This window comes from Lutra lutra, chromosome 8 (assembly GCF_902655055.1).
Source record: "Lutra lutra chromosome 8, mLutLut1.2, whole genome shotgun sequence".
In the NCBI taxonomy this organism is placed as follows: domain Eukaryota; kingdom Metazoa; phylum Chordata; class Mammalia; order Carnivora; family Mustelidae; genus Lutra; species Lutra lutra.
The window spans coordinates 55,659,631-55,674,734 of NC_062285.1; positions in this window are offsets into that span (position 1 = coordinate 55,659,631).

A 15,104-nucleotide genomic window follows, 5' to 3' on the forward strand; every position below is an offset into this window, starting at 1 on the left:
TAAGCGGCTACCTTTGGCTCAGGTCATGATCGGAGTCCTGGGATGGAGCTCAGTGGGGAATCTGCTTCTCCCTCTGCCTCTCACCCTGTTCGTTCTCTCTCTCTCTCTCTTTCAAATCAATAAATAAAACCTTAAAAAAAAAAAAAGGCCCAGCAACCAAACATCCATTTTACACTTAAAATCCTGGGCTGGGGGTGCCTGGGTGGCTCAGTGGGTTAAGCCGCTGCCTTCGGCTCAGGTCATGATCTCAGGGTCCTGGGATCGAGTCCCGCATCAGGCTCTCTGCTCGGCAGGGAGCCTGCTTCCCTCTCTCTCTCTCTCTGTCTACTTGTGATCTCTCTCTCTGTCAAATAAATAAATAAAATCTTAAAAAAAAAAAATCCTGGGCTGGTGTTGCTTTTCAGTCATTTTTTGGGAAGAAGGCAATTAGCTACCCAAGTTATTTGCTTTTATCGTTGTTGTCCAAGGTTAATTGAAGATATTACAGCAGAAAGATTCAAATGGCTCCACGAGGTGTTTTGAAATTCATCTCAACTCGAGACAAAGTGACCTGCAGACTGCAGACTGCCCAAGTCCAAGACCGTCAACATTTCCTCAGTGTCAGGATCCACTGCCATGGTCTCCTGCCCCAGCACTGAGACCTCAGGAATGTAATTCTGTCTCCTTTCTCTCTCCTCCTCCTGCAGTTTGGTGGAAACCCCTCTCACTGGGCCTCTCCAAGTCTGCTCCCTCTGACATGTGACAGGCTGTTCTCTCTTACAGAGCTTCTTGACGGGAATAATGGCATCTCCTCGCACACGGGCTTGTTGGCATGGAAGAGGTTGCCCAGGCACGTGTAGTACTTCTTGATGACCACGCAGCCCATTCTTCATGGCTTTGGTGCCAACGCAGCCCAGGTTGGTGGGTCTCATAAAGGAGGAAACAGTACTATGCAAGTTATTAAGAACAAGTGGCAAGTCTACCAGAACTTTCTGTTATTTCCAATTCCTAAAAATACCTTTTATGGAAACAATAATGTGGTCATGTAAAAATCATCCAAAGTTATTTGAAGAGACAAATACAGACTGTACAAACCATAGCAAAGGAACATCCAAATCACAGACCCAATTCTCTTGACCATTTGGCAGGGGGGAAAAGTCTATTTATAAACTGCTAACAATTCCCCTATAAACTTATTATTCTGCAAATGGTATTTAACTTCTTCCAAATAATAAAATTGTTTGAGAGTATTAATAATTTGAACTCTAAGCCCTATTCTTGTCTGCCCTGTTTTCTCCATGGCACGTGTATCTGGCATCGTCTATATTTCAGTCTCTATCCGTCTATCTATCAGTCAGTATATTTATTTAAATTATTTTCTGTCTCACCCAACTAGAATGTAATTTCTGGGAGCAGAGATTTTGTATCACTGCTTCCTAAAATGCAGTCTGGTACTTATGGGATGGATAACGTTGAGTGAATGGTTAATGAGCTCCAGGTAGTAGCTGACTTGCTGTGTCAGTCATGTTACTGAGTGGTGGAGTCAAAGCCAAATTCAGGCCATCTTCCTCTGGCTCTTGACCACAGACGTAGCCTGCTTCTGTTGTCATGTGTACATAATTCATAGGTGGGTGGGTGTTAGGCCCGTTGTATTATCTATATGCTGTGGAACTGCTGCTTGCAGGAAGGATGAAGCCATGCATAGGTTCAGATCCACATCTTGCCCTTGATCTGGGGAAATCGTGTTTTCACCAAACAGGAAACAAGGCTGTTGGGAGTACCTATCTGGGTGGGTTGCAATGTTGGAATAGGTTTTGTTTTGTTTTGGGTTTGGGTTTTGGTTTAGAGAGGTTGATGTATTCAAGTGGCTAGATTGCACAGGACTGGGGAAGGAAAATGGCACCCTCACAGGTAGGCCAAGGGGTGAGGTGCTAAGAGCTGGGTGGGCACCTGTGATATGGCCGGTCTTGAGGTTGATGGTTAAGAGCCTTTTTAGGAAAGTAGATGAAAGGGACCAAGCTACAGGAAGGTCAGAATTTGACTAAACACCTGGAACTTTTCTTTCTTTCTTTTTTTTTTTTTAAGATTTTATTTATTTATTTGACAGACAGAGATCACAAGTAGGCAGAGAGAGAGAGAGAGAGAGAGGAGGAGGCAGGCTCCCCGCTGAGCAGAGAGCCCGATGCAGGGCTTGATCCCAGGACCCCGAGATCATGACCTGAGCCGAAGGCAGAGGTGTTAACCCACTGAGCCACCCAGGTGCCCCCAAAATATTTTCCTTTTGAAATAATTTAAAACTTACAGAAAATTTTCATATAATAGTGACAGAGAACTTCCATATACTCTTTACCTAAATTTGTTGATTGTTCACATTTTGATACATTTTCTTTATCATTCTTTTATATATGTACTATAACATGTTTTTTTCTGAACCATTTAAGAGTTGGTTTCATGCAGTATGCCCCTTTATCTTTCATACTCTGGTGCTTATTTCTCAAGAAGAAGACTATTCTTAAATTTAAATTCAATTAGCCGACATGAGAAGAATGTTATCTTAAATAACCATGGTACAGTTATCAAATTCAGAAAGTTTAACATTGGCACTATACTTTAAAGTCCGTGTTCTAAAATTGTCTGTTGTCCCAGTAGTGCCCATTATGGCATTTTCCCTCTCCTACAAGATCCCAGGCCAGGATCATGTATCACATTTTGTTGTCATATTCTGTTTCCTTAAACTCAAGTAAACTCAGCTAAACTGAAATAGTTCCTCAGCGTTCTTTGTCATTAATGACATTGACATTTTTAAAGAATATGAGACAGTAATTCTATAAAGAATATGAGACAGTCATTCTATAGAATGTTCATCTATTTGTTTTTCCTGATGTTTCATCTTGACCAGATTCAAGTTCTACATTCTGAGCTGGAATATGATATAAATCACATGTGTTCTTTTCAGGGAAGTTAACCCCAAGGTCCACAATGTCCATCTGCTTCTTATTGGTGATGTAATTTGATCAAGGTCAAAATGGATCAAGGGGTTGTCTAGTTTCCTCATAGTATAGTTACTGTTTTCCCCTTTACAACTAATACACAATCTATGAGGAGACATTCTGAGAACATGAAATATCCTGCGGTGCTTGTACTCCCAGCTGAGACTTAGGATTCACTCATGATCCTTGCCCAAGCCAACTTTCATCATAATGGTTGCAAAATGGTGATTTTCTAACTCTAGCAAGCCCTCTACTTTTATCATCTGGCATTCAACTACAAAGAAGAGCCCTCATTTCTCCTCATTCATTCACTCATTCATTCATTCATTTATTTACTATTAGTATGGGGCTTTGTTTTATCCAGTAAGTTATAATCCAATTCTTTTTTTTCTTTTTTTTTTTTAGATTTTATTTATTTATTTGACACAGAGAGGGAGATCACAAGTAGGCAGAGAGGCAGGCAGAGAGAGAGGGGGAAGCAGGCTCCCTGCTGAGCAGAGAGCCCGATGTGGGGCTCTATCCCAGGACCCTGAGATCATGACCTGAACTGAAGGCAGAGGCTTAACCCACTGAGCCACCCAGGTGCCCCTATAATCCATTTCTATCCTTACTTATTTTAATGCTCAAATTGTACCATTTTTGACCATAAGAAGCCCCTTTAATCTGGCACCTGGGTCCTTTCACCATGACACTTTTTTTTTTTCTTTTAGCACTGCCTCTGCTCCTGGCACAAGAAAAATGTTCCAGGATTATCTTGTGCTTTCTCTGCTCCACTTGGAATCACCATGTCTTCAAGGAACCCTGATTCCTTTTGTGGAGAATGGCATTTGCAAACTACCGTCTTGGGGCGCTGGGTGGTTCAGTTGGTGAAGCATCTGACTCTTGATTTTGGCTTAGGTCATGATCTCAGAGTCATGGGATTGAGTGCTATGTACTCAGTACTGAGTCTGCTTATCCCTCTCCCTCTGCTCCTCCCCACCCCTTCTGTCTCAAATAAATAAATAAATAATCTTAAAGAAACCATGATCTAGGCACCCTGTTCATAGCTAATGATAGATTGATGGACTTGTGAATTTTAAACTCACATCCTCTTGGATGTGAGTTTATTTTCATTTATTTATTTATTTATTTTGGATGTGAGTTTAAAATCCCATCTTAATTGTGCTAAGGGAAACAAAGGGCCAGAGCTTTAAAGGGGGGAAGTGATGTTCCACTGGGAGATAACACAGAGGAAGCAGAGAAAATGGATTGAAAACCCAGGATTGTAGGTGGGGCGTGAGGTGCAAATGAGGTGGGGTGCTTGATTCTTCTCTCTCTTTTTTTTAAATTTTATTTTATTCTTTTCAGTGTTCCAAGATTCATTGTTTTCTCTCTCTCTCTCTCTCTTTTAATTTTAATTTAATTTAATTTATTTATTTGACAGACAGAGATCACAAGTAGGCAGAGAGAGAGAGAGAAGGAAGCAGGCTCCCCACTGAGCAGAGAGCCCGATGCGGGGCTAGATCCCAGGAACCATGGGATCATGACCTGAGCCGAAGGCAGAGGCTTTAATCCACTGAGCCACCCAGGCACCCTCTCTCTCTCTCTCTCTCTCTTTTTTTTTTTTTAAGATTTTATTTATTTATTTGACAGAGATCACAAGTAGACAGAGAGGCAGGCAGAGAGAGAGGGAGAGGTGGAAGCAGGCTCCCCACCAAGCAGAGAGCCAGACTTGGGTCTCGATCCCAAGGACCCTGAGATCATGACCCGAGCCTAAGGCAGAGGCTTAACCCACTGAGCCACCCAGGTGCCCCACTGTTTTCTCTTTTTTTAAAGAGAAGTTTCTAAATGTTAAATGAAGTACCTTGAAGGTCAGACTTTGTATAAAGAAGGCAACATTAAAAATAATAATAATAAATAAAAAATTTTTTTAATATTTTATTTATTTATTTGACAGACAGAGATCACAAGTAGGCAGAGAGGCAGGCAGAGAGAGAGGGAGAAGCAGGCTCCCCGCTGAGCAGAGATCCCGATGCGGGGCTCGATCCCAGAACCCTGGGATCATGACCCGAGCCGAAGGCAGCGGCATTAACCCACTGAGCCACCCAGGTGCCCCATAAATAAATTTTTTTTAAAAAGAAGGCAACATTCTCTCAACCCGTGGTTAGTGTTAGTATTATAAGTTTGCTAGAATAATAGGTCTTGGATTTGAAAGGCCTGCACAAGTACTCACTTGATACAACCTTGGCCTTAGGCAGATTTTTTTAACCTGTATTTTACAAATAAGGCAGCTGAGGCTGGGCAAAGCTATGGTTCTTACAAAGTCACAAAAATATCTCTTAAGGAGAACATGTAGTTTATTCTAAAGAGGATTACCATTGGTTTGTACAAGCCACCATCTCTTTTTATTTTATCCCCCCAAAAGCAACAATTCTGTGCTTTCTTTTCTAGACTGATATTTTGTCAGTTCTTGAGATCCAGTTTCCACATGTTAGAAGAATCTAACATTAGTCTGATGACCTAGTTTTGAAAAATTCCTGAAGTTCATTTTTAGCAAATTCTCCGGTGCCAACATAATTAGCTTGCACATTTCCTTAGTTTGTAGCATGTTATTTTTAGCTTTTTTTCCTTATAACCACATACATTTTAAAGTTGGATGAGAGGTTTAAGTGTTTTTAATGTCAGCTGGAGGTGTTTTGCTGCTGTTCCCTTCTGCGAAGGAAGGTAGACTAGAGGGTTCTATATACCAGGTATAGACACTGGGATTTCTTTGGGGGAAGATTCTAAACCACACATTCAATTTCTTTAACAGATCAGGCTGTTGAGGGCTGTTTCTTCTTGAGTAAGCTTTGGTAATTTCTGTCTTTCAGAAAATGGTGTATTTTCATCTAAGTTGCAGGATTTACTGATCTAAACATGTTTCCTTACTATCCTTTTAATATCTGTAGAATCCGTAGTATTGTTACCTGCCTCTCCTTCCTTATACTGGTAACTTGTGGCCTCTCTCTTTTTTTTCCTTTTCAGTTTATTATTATTATTTTTTAAAAGATTTTATTTATTTATTTGACAGACAGGGACCACAAGTTGGAAGAGAGGCAGGCAGAGAGAGAGTAAGGGGAGCAGGCTCCCTGCTGAGCAGAGAGCCCAACTCGGGGCTCGATCCCAGGACCCTGAGACCATGACCTGAGCCGAAGGCAGAGGCTTAACCAATGAGCCACCCAGGCACCCCTCCTGTTCAGCTTAGTTAGAGGTTTCTTGCTATTGATCTTCTCAAAGAATCAGCTTTGGGATTACTGAGGTTCTTAATTGTTCTTCTTACTTGATTTCTGCTCTAATCTTTATCCAAGTGAGTTTTCCAGATTGGCAATATTCAGTGCATACAGTCACACCCTGATGCTGAAAGAGTAACACATCCTGAGGGAAATGGAAGCTTTGGTTACTACAAAACTGTGGTATTCAGCACAGTGTAGGCTACAGTACAGACCTACAGACCAAAGTAAGAGGCTGAGAATCCAGAAATAAGCCTTCATACTTACAGTCAGTTGATTTCAACAGGGATGTCAAGACAGCTCATTGGGGGAAAGAATAGTCTTTTCAACAAATGGTACTGGGACAACTGGTTACCCATATGCAAAGGAATGAAGTTGAACCCCTTTATCACATCATGCACAACAATTATCTCATAATGAATTCTAGAACTAGGGGTGCCTGGGTGGCTCAGTTGTTGAGCATCTGCCTTGGGCTCAGCTCATGATCCCAGGGCCCTGGGACCGAGCCCCACATCGGGCTCCCTGCTCTGTGGAGAGCCTGCTTCTCCCTCTCCCACTCCCTCACCTTGTGTTCCCTCTCTCACTGTCTCTCTCTCTCTGTCAAATAAAATAAAAATCTAAAAAAAAAATTTGAATTCTGGAACTAAATATAAGAGCTAAGACTATAAAGCTTTGGGAAGAAAATAGAGAAGTAAATCTTAGTGTGCTTGGGTTAGGCAGAATCTTACATATGACACCAAAAACACAAGCCACCAAAGAAATAGATAAATTGGACTTCATCAAAATTTAAAACTTGTGCTTCAAAGGACACCATCAAGAATGTGAAAAGACAATGTGTAGAATGGAAGAAGATATTTGCAAATTACATATCTGATAAGGGACTTATATCTGGAATGGTTGAAGCCCTCTTACAACTCAACAAAAAAGACAAATTACCCAATTAAAAAATGGACAAACGGGGGCACCTGGGTGGCTCAGTGGGTTAGGCCGCTGCCTTCGGCTCAGGTCATGATCTCAGAGTCCTGGGATCGAGCCCCACGTCGGGCTCTCTGCTCAGCGGGGAGCCTGCTTCCTCCTCTCTCTCTGCCTGCCTCTCTGCCTGCTTGTGATCTCTCTGTCAAATAAATAAATAAAATCTTAAAAAAAAAATGGACAAACGATCTGATTAGACGTTTCCCCAGAGAAGATATACATGTGGCCAACAAGCAGGTGACAAGATACCCAACATCATTAGTCATCAGGGAAATGCAAATCGAACCCACAATGAGATACCACTTCATACCCAGTAAGATATTATAACAAAAAAAGAGAAATAGCACATGTTGGTGGGGATGTAAAGAAATTGGAACCCTCAGGAGAACCTGGGTGGCTCAGTGGGTTAAAGCCTCTGCCTTCGACTCAAGTCATGATTCCAGGGTCCTGGGATCGAGCCCCGCATCGGGCTCTCTGCTCGGCAGGAAGCCTGCTTCCCCCTCTCTCTCTGCCTGCCTGTCTGCCTACTTGTGATCACTGTCTGTCAAATAAATAAAATCTTAAAAAAAAAAAGAAATTGGAACCCTCATATACTGCTGGTGGAATTGTAAACTCGTGTAGCCACTGTGGAAAACAGTCTGGCCATTCCTCAAAGGTTAAATATAGAGTCATCATATGACCCAGGAATTCCACTCCCAGGTATATACCTAAGAGAAATGAAAACAGGCATCCACACAAAAACATGTATACAAATGTTCATGGCAGCATTATTCATAATAGTGCCAAAGCAGAAACGATCCAAATGTTCATTGTATTGGTCAGGGTTCTCCAGAGAAACAGAAACAAGAGGATATATATGTAGATAAAAGAGGCGATTTATTATACTAATTTGCTCACCTGGATATGAAGGTTGAGAAGTTCTACAGTCTACCATCTGTAAGCTGGGGTAGGGGTGGGGGCCAGGAAAGCCAATGGTGTAACTTGTTCTGAATCCAAACGCCTGAGAACCAGGAAGCCACTCAGATATCTCCCAGTAAGAGGCTGAAGGCCCAAGAACCAGGAGCTCTGATGTCTGAAGACAGGAAAAGATAGATGTTCCAGCTGAAGAAGAGAATTTGCCCTTCCTTTGCCTTCTCATTCCATTTGGGCCATTAAAAGACTGAATGATGCCTGCCCACATTGGTGAGATGGGATCTCTCTGCTCAGCCTACCAAATCCAATGTTAATCTCTTCTAGAACAATCTCACAGACATACCCAGAAATAATGTTTTACCATCTACTAGGGCACCCCTTAGCCTAGTCAAGTTGGAACCTAAAATTAACCATCATATTCATCAACTGATGAATGAGTAAATAAAATGTGGGATATCCATGAAATGGGATGTTACTTGACCACACAAAGGAATGATGTACTGGTATATAGTATAAAATGGGTTGACTTAGAAAACAGTGTGCTTAAAAAAAAAAAAAAAGCCAATCTCAGAAGACCATATTTGGTACGTTTCCATTTATTTGAAATCTCCATAATAGAAAGTAGATTTGTGGCTGCCCAAAGCTGGAGGGCTAGAGGGGAATGGAAAGTGATTTCTAATGGGTACAAGATTCTGGGGGCAGTGATGAAAATGTACTAAAATTAATTGTAATGGTTACACAAATCTGTGAACATATTAAGACTATCAACTTGTACCCTTTAAGTGGGTATATTAAATGGTATATGAATTATATTTAAATAATCCCAAAGTATATATATTTGAATAAAGCTGATATACTGTATATGTATACATCTTTCCTTCTAAGATCAGGAACAAGACAGAGAGGTCCACACTTACTCCTATTTAACACTGTACTTGAAGTTCTAGCTAGGTAATAAGGCAAGGAAAAAAAAGACATAAAAATTAGAAAGGAAGAAGTAAAATTGTTTTGATTTGTAGGTGACACGATCATCTATGTAGAAAGTTCCAATGAGCCTACAAAAATGCTACTGGGGCACCTGGGTGGCTCAGTGGGTTGAGCTGCTGCCTTCGGCTCGGGTCATGATCCCAGGGTCCTGGGATCGGGTCCCGCATCGGGCTCTCTGCTCAGCGAGAAGCCTGCTTCCCTCTCTCTCTCTCTGCCTGCCTCTCTGTCTACTTGTGATCTCTCTCTGTCAAATAATAAATAAAATCTTTGAAAAAAAAATGCTACTGGAACTAGTTTAGCAAGGTTGCATGATACAAGATCAATAAACAAAAATTAATTGTATTTCTCTACACCAGCAACAAACTATTGGAAGTGGAAGAGACAATATCATTTACAATATCATCAAAAAAGAAGAGAGAAATATGTAAGGACAATGTAAGGACAACTCTGATGAAAGATGTACAAATCCCATACACTGAAAACTAAAAAAAACACTGGTAAGAGAAATTAAGTAAGACTTAAATGGAGAGATATACAGTGTTTATTGCTGAAATGCCTCGTATTGCTGAGACGTCAATTCTCCCCAAACTTATTTTTAGATTCAGTGTAATCTCAATAGAAACCCCAGCATGGTTTTTGTAGAAATTGACAGTTGATTCTAAAATTCATATGGAAATGCAAGTGATCTGGAATAGCTACAACCAACTTTGTTTTTTTTAAAAAGACTTTATTTATCCACTTGAGAGAGAGTGCATGCGAGAGAGAGAGAGAGAGAGAGAGAGAGAGCGCGCTAGCACAAACTGGGGGATGGGCAGAGGGAGAGGGAGGAGGCTCCCTGCTGAGCCGGGAGCCCTATGAGGCCAGGAGTCCAGGACCCTGGCATCACAACCTAAGCCCAAGGCAGGTGCTTAACTGATTGAGCCACCCAGGCACCTCCCCAAAACAACTTCAAAAAAGAAAAAAGTTTGGGGCACCTGGATGGCTCAGTCAGTTAAGCATCTGACTCTTGATTTCTGCTTAGGTTATGATCTCAGAGTTGTGGGATCAAGCCCAGGGTCCAGCCCCAGGTGGAGCTCCACACACAGCGGAGAGTCTGCTTAAAGATTCTCTGCCTCTGCCCCTACCCCCACTTGCACATGCTTTCTCTCTCTCTCTCTCTCTCTCTCTCAAATAAATAAATCTTTTTTAAAAATATTTTATTTATTCATTTATTTGAGAGAGAGAAAGAGCATGAGTGGACAGGAGGATCAGGGGGAGAGGGAGAAGCAGACTCCCCACAGAGCACAGAGCCCGATGTGGGGCTTGATCCCAGGACCCTGAGATCATGACTCTAGCCAAAGGCAGACACCTAACAACTGAGCCACCCAAGAGCCCCCAAATGAATAAATCCTTTTAAAAAAGATTTTATTTATTTATTTGAGAGAGAGCAAGTGCACATGAGCAGGGAGAGGGACAGAGGGAGAAGGAGAAGCAGGCTCCCTGCTGAGCAGGGAGCTGGATGCAGGCCTCCATCCCAGGGCTCTGGGATCATGACCCTTTAGCCAAAGGCAGGCACCCAAACAACTGAGCCACCCAGGTGCCCCTAAAATAAATAAATCTTAAAAAAAAAAAAAGAGTAGTGTGTGACTATGTTGGAATACTACACAGGTAGCAGCAGAAATTTACATATTTAAATGTAGCACCATTTACATATTTTTAAACAGTGATGAATAGAATGAGAATTGTAGCATAAATTACTTGATATAAATTAAAAAGGTAAAGTACAACACTGTTATTTTTCAAGAACACATAGAGATTTGTCATGTACTAGAGTGGATCCCTAAGGGGGGAAAGGAGATGACAGGACGGGATGAGTGCTTGAGTAATTACCCCTACTAAACTGTGAAGAGACACTTTTGTAGATACATGATTAACTCAAAAGTGAGAGGAGGTGAGAAAACAGCCACAGTGAGCAGACAACTTTTTCCAGAAGTTTGGCTATGACAGGAAGCTGAGCAGGGAGACAGCCTGATGAGGATCTGGGGTGAAGAGGGGAAAGTTAGAGATGGGACATAGTAGAGGAACTCACCTGGGTGCTAATGGGAACATTTTGGTAGAGAGGGGAAAGGAGGGGGAGGTGCCTGGAACTCATAAAAGGGTCTTAGTGTTGGAGGTGGTGGGAGGGGAGGGAATGTCTTGTGATGTGAGGAGGGCGAATTCCCGCAGTTCACAGGAGGAACCTGGAGTCGGGGAAAGCTGGAGTGTGTGCTTTGGGTGGATCTATAGAGTTGGAGATGAATGGTGAGAAAAGAGAGAAGAAATCAAGTTGTTGGGGATGCCTGGGTGGCTCCGTTGGTTAAAGTGTCTGCCTTCAGCTCAGGTCATGATCCCAAGGTCCTGGGATTGAGTCCCACATCGGGCTCCTTGCCCAGCGGGGAGCCTGCTTCTCCCTCTGCCTGCTGCTCCCCCTGCTTGTGCTCTCCCTCACTGTCTCTCTGACAAATAAATAAATAAATAAATAAATAAATAAATAAAATCTTAAAAAAAAAAAAAGTTGTTCTTTTGGAAAGTGGGGAGGGAGTCCTCCAGATTAATAGGATCACTGGGCATTGCTGAAATGACCATTCGAGTTCTGTGTTTCAGAGTTGTGGAGTGTTTGTTATAGGAGGGGTGCTCCCAGCAGCAGAGTGAGGGAGGAGTAATATGGGAGGTAGAAATCCAACTAGTGGAGTATGGGATGATATGTAGGTCGCAGACCACTGGGCCAGCACAGATTAGGAAGAAGGCCACAGAAGAGGGGAGTGAGTGTTACATGGGATCCCAGGACAAGCAAGGAGATGTGGAAAAAAAAACTGGACAAGTCAAAGGTGTGAGTAGAAGGTGTTTGAGTTAGAGGACAGGCACAGAATCTGAGGGGCACAGATAGGGCCCCAGCGAAGAGAACCCGGACAGACAGACAAGGGGGTTCCTAACCCAGAAGGAGGGCCTTGCTGGGTGGGAAGATGGTCCCAGAGTCCTCCCTGACTCGAAAGCAGATGCCCACTCCAGGCGCTGTATCCCCACTGATGTCCTGGCCCAAGGCTGGTGGGGTTCTGCTGCCACCCTCTGGGTACCAGGGTAAAACAAGGTTCCACGAAGGGGCCTGAGCCTGTGCAAAGGAGGGGCTCTCTGGTCTGACCCACCTCTACTCCACTTTGGTTCAGCCCGAGGGGTTCTTCTGGTCTGGGCACACTTGGCTCTCTGCCACTGCCTTCTTCTCAGACCAGGAGTCAGGGCACTAAAGCCCCCGAGATGGCTTTGGTGGGCTAGGGGGCCTGGATGGAGACCAGTCGTGTACGAGCCTCAGGATGATGAATAAGTTGAAGAACCCACGTAAAATGAGGAGACAATACCTTCCTGACATTGATTAATTTCCTCACCATAAAAAAAAAAGCTATAATTTTGAAGAAGAAGGGTGGCTTGGTTTCATGAATTTATTGCAGGGGTTGTCAAAGTGTGGTTCCTCAACCAGCAGTGTCAGCATATTTTGGCAATTCCCAGGCCACGCCCTAGAAGGAATCAGAAAATCTTGGGGTGGGGCTCATCCTATCCTGGCCCGCCCTGGAGGGGATTCCAGGGTGTGGTCCAGTTTGACAATCGCTGTTCTAAGGGAATTTCCACTGCAAACACCTGCCTCTTCTTAACCAGTATTGCTGGGGCCAGGTGCTGGATGTGCCAGTGAGGGCTTGAACTTGGAGTTAGGAAGGGGAAGGCCTAATGAGGAAACCTGGGGAGGAACGTCCTCATTCTCACCATGTAAGAGTCTGGAGACCAGCTTTGGAGAGCCCCTGACCAGAGGTCAGGACCATGGGGGATCCTGAAAGAACATGACTCAGATGACCCTGGCTTTACGGGGATGAGGTCATCATAGCTGTTCTTCCTGCCTACCAGGCAGCAACAGGAACCACTGAAGAGTTAGAAGACAACTTAAGAAAATATTAGGAGCACTTAAAGAGCTTCAAGTAGTGTACCAAAAAGTACTTTCTGGAACTAAAGAAACGTTATTTCAACAATCACAAAAATTAGTATATGCATCAAAAGAGAAAAGTCTGGTCCCTGCTGGGACTCAAATTAGTGGCTTGGAAGGACAAGTGGAAAAAATATTTCAAAGCACAGAGCAAATAATACAAAGAGATGGAAATAAAGAGGAAAATTTGAGACTTGGAGAATAGATCCAGTAGTCCTAACATTCAAATGTATTAGCTCCAAAAGAACGAAAAGGCACAGATGGAAGAGAGGTAATAATTTAAAAATAGAAGAAGACTTCAGTGACTTGAAAAAAAGATCTCAGCTTGCAGACCAAAAGGGCACAGGAAGACACAAAAAAGGAAAGAAAAGAAAAGACAGACATCTAAGCATGAAACTACTGAATTCCAAGATTAAAGAAAAACATTTTCAGGTTCCTAGACAGAAAGATACAGTTCTGTACAAAGGGAAAAACATCAGATTGACCCAGGACTCTCCATCTGAGGTACTGGAAGCTAAACGTGGGACAGCAAGAGAAAAGGATCGGCTGCCCAGGGACCCCATCCCCAGCTGGGAAAGCTTTCACCTGTCAGAGCAAAAGAAAGATATTTAGAGCTATAAAGAGTATCACAATCTCCTATCTCACCTGAGGAAAATACTCAAGAAAAAAACTCAGTTAGGGAATGGAGAAGTCGAGGTAGAGGAAGATGAGGGGGGAGGAAAACCTCCAGTGAATAGGACACTTGGCCAATATCACGCTGTTAAATGCTCACGGAGCTGGACAAACACCTAATTATACCTAGGGCCCTAAGTACCGTGTTCTCTTGGGCACACCTAGGGATGGGAAGCAGAGTAAGAGAGATCAAAGTATTCTGAAGGTCTCTCTTAGCGGGGTAGAAGTGGCAGGAAAATAAAACATCTTAATGGAAGAAGTAATTGGTATATTAACTTTTTAAAGTTTTTGTTTCTTTACTTGAGAGAGAGAGGAGTAGGAGCAGGGGGAGCAGCAGAGGGAGAAGCAGACTCCCCACCGAGCAGGGAGCCCCAAATGGGGCTCGGCCCAGCACCCCGAGATCATGACCTGAGCTGAAGGCAGATGCTTAACGGCCTGAGCCTCCCAGGTGCCCCATAACTGGTATATTTAAAAATGATGACGAAGAAGTAGGTAGTGGATTATCAGTGCAAGTAAGGATAGGTAACTATCAAGGGATTGGAAAAGTGCACTTGAACTTCCAAAACAACAAGAGAGTAGGGGAAATGGAGGGCATAGCCGCAACTCACTGTGGCATGATGAAGGAACATCTGATACAAGATATGATACATAACACATTGAAACCAAATGTGCCATTCATTCCATTTTGGAAATCATAATTCAAAATAACACATAAAATCAGTTGATTTCAATATGCTAGCAATGAACAATAATAAATTGAAATTAAGAAAACAATAGCATTAAAACATATGAAATACTGAGAGACAAATCAGATGTGCAAATTCTGTGTGCTTAAAACCATGAAATTTTGGGGTGCCTGGGTGGCTCAGTTGGTTAAGCGGTTGCCTTTGGCTCGGGTCATGGTTCCAGAGTCCTGGGATCAACCCCCACGTCGGGGTCCCTGCTCTGTGGAGGGCCTGCTTCTCCCTCTCCCTCTGCCTACCTATGTATGCTCTCTTTCTCTCTATCTCTCTGTCAAATAAATAAATAAAATCTTTTTTAAAAATTAAAAAAAATAAAACAGTGAACAAAAATTGTTGGTACATATAGGAAAGTATATTCCATTTTTAAAGCAGTGATCATAAAGCAAAATGAAGATAATAGACATAATTTTCTGCTTATCAGGTTGGCCAAAATAAAGAAGTTGACCCAACCCCATATGCGCAAGGGCATTGGGAAATGGGTGACGTCATATATCTTAAATTCACTTAAACCTTCCAGAGGGAAGTTTTGAATTTGGCAACTTATACAAAATTGAAAGTAATACCACCCAATGTTCTAGTAATTCTGTTTCTCGAAAACTGCAGTAGGAAAGTGCAC